We start from the raw sequence: 2647 nt of genomic DNA, 5'->3' as shown, positions 1-2647 counted from the left end.
GAAGAAGAAGAAGAAGAAGAAGAAGAAGAAGAAGAAGAAGAAGAAGAAGAAGAAGAAGAAGAAGAAGAAGAAGAAGAAGAAGAAGAAAATTAAGGAGAAGTATATAGAACAAGAAAAACTGAACAAAACAAAGCTCATCGGGACCAGAAACCCTGACAATATTGCTAATGAGGAGTATGGGGAGTTCTACAAGAGTCTGACCAATGAATGGAAGGATCACCTGGCAGTGAAACATTTTTCTGTGGAAAGACAGTTGGAATTCAGGGTTCTTCTTTTTGTCCTATGATGAGCTCCTTTTGACCTATTTGAAAACAGAAAGAAGAACAACAGCAAGTTGTATGACCACAGAGTTTTCATCATGGATAACTGTGAAAAGCTGAATTTCATCAGAGGGGTGGAGGACTCTGAGGATCTCCCTCTAGACATTTCTCGGGAAATTTTACAATAGAGCAAAATTTTGGAAATGATCAGAAAGAATTTGGTAAAGAAGTGCTTAGAATTGTTCACTGAACTGGTGAAGGATAAGAACAACAAGAAGTTCTATTAGCAGTTTTGTAAGAGCATAAAGCTTGGTACACATGAAGACTCCCAAAATTGGAAGAAGCTTTCAGATCTGCTACACTACTGCACATCTGCTTCTGGGGACGAGATGGTTTCTCTCAAGGACTGTTGCACCAGGATGAAGGAGAACCAGAGCACATCTATTACATCATAGGTAAAACCAAGGACCAGATAGCTAACTCAGCCTTCATGGAATGGCTATGGAAGCATGTCTTAGAAGTGATCTATATGATCAAGACCATTGATGAGTACTGTGTCCAGCAGCTGAAGGAATTTGAGGGGAAAACTTTAGTGTCAGTTACCAAAGAGGGCTTGGAACTTTCAGAAGATGAAGAGGAGTGAAAAAAACAAAGAAACAGGAAGAGAAAAAGACAAAGTTTGGAAACCTGTACAAGATCATGAAAGACATCTTGGAGAAAAGGGTAGAAAAGGTGGTTGTGTCAAACCAATTAGTGACGTCCTCATGCTGTATCGTCACAAGCACATATGGCTGGAGGGCAAACATGGAAAGAATCAGGAAGGGCCAAGCCCTAAGAGACAACTCCATGATGGGTTACATGGAGGCAAAAAAGCTCCTGGAGATATACCCTGACCACTCCATTGTTGAGACCTTGAGGCAAAAGGCTGAGGCCGATAAGAACGACAAGTGTCTGGAGGATCTGGTCTTGCTGCATGAAACCGCACTGCTGTCCTCTGGTTTCAGCCCGGAAGACTCACAGACACACGAGAGCAGGATTTACAGGATGATCAAGCTGGGTCTAGGTATTGATAAGGACGACCCCACCTCTGACGACATTGATGCTGCTGTCAACTAGGAGATGCCACCCCTTGAAGGAGATGACGACACGTCGCACATGGAAGAAGTCAACTGTGCTCAGCCCAAAGAACCACAAATGCGTGTTCAGTGCTTTAACCTTCATTCCCTCTGATAATATATATTTTCAAGGATTTTTTGTTAAGTCTGTATGGCATGATATCCACTTTTAAGGGGAAGGTAAGATTTCTTTCCTTTTTTAAGTAATACTGTGATATTTTATGCCCTAAGCAGAGCTAGCAGTGCATTCTCTAGTTTCACCTTGGTTTATCTTAACAGGTTGAGGTGTTTGTGGTAAGATGTACCTTAACTGTTTACTTTGTGAGGTCTGAAGTGCTTAGCTACCGAGCCGCATTCCTTAGCAGACCAAATCTTGTGTCTCTGAAGTGTTGAGATTCCCTGATGTTTGAAGGAATGTTTGTTAAGATAGCTTGAGTTTTCTTATGGGATGTTTTTCTAAACTTTCCCCAATAGTTTCAAATCTGCATGTCCTAGGATTCTAGAAGTACGATATACTGAAAATTTGATGGCAGAAGCTGCATGGGCTTGTTTTCCAAAGAAAAGTACTGTTTTAAGGGACAGACAACTTCCAGGGATACCACAGAGCTATTTCAAAAATCACTTGGAGCAAGGCCTGTGAATGGAAGTAGAGCGCCCAGGTCACATTCTGCTAAGAGGTAATAAATACAGCTGAGTTTAAAAAGTAAAGAAAAAAAAAAGAAAGAAAATTGAAAGATAATGGATTAATTAAAAAACCTGGGCTTTACATGCACAGGACAAATAGCATTATTCAAACAATGTCAACATTTTATGAGATTTTAACTTTTAAATGAAAATAAAACTTAACATCCTTTTATGTTTTTTAAAATTCTTTATGTCTACCATGGCTACTTCTAAAAAATTGATGCGCAGTGCATTTTTGACATGAAGCCACTGTATTCTTTCTGTCAAACTGCATCAAAGGAAAATAAATTCAGATTGATCCATATAGGACTGTTACTATAGTCATTTATGTATAAATGATACATGTATTATATTCAAAATACTAGGTTACTGGTGACATTTCTGAAGGTTAGAGGCAGAGGATTGTTTGAAAAGTAAATTTTAAAGTCTTGTGAAATGATAAACTACAACAAAGATAATGTTCTATATCACTATGGTGAATCCCTAAACATAACTCTATATTACCTTTTGATATACAAAATGTATTGCATATCTAAAGTTATAAACATGACATCAAATATGGAGTCCATTCATGTTATTAATCTAAAT

At 38.3% G+C, this 2647-nt stretch overlaps 1 pseudogene; it reads left to right on the top strand.

The window, feature by feature from the left end:
• The window catches only part of LOC101582921, a 2153-nt pseudogene extending 663 nt beyond the window's left edge, over positions 1 to 1490 (top strand).
• Positions 1491 to 2647: the final 1157 nt, after the last annotated feature.

This window comes from Octodon degus, unplaced genomic scaffold, assembly GCF_000260255.1.
Source record: "Octodon degus isolate 3935 unplaced genomic scaffold, OctDeg1.0 scaffold00142, whole genome shotgun sequence".
Lineage (NCBI taxonomy): Eukaryota > Metazoa > Chordata > Mammalia > Rodentia > Octodontidae > Octodon > Octodon degus.
Note: the sequence above shows the minus strand (reverse complement) of the source record. Positions and strands in the feature narration are given on the sequence as shown.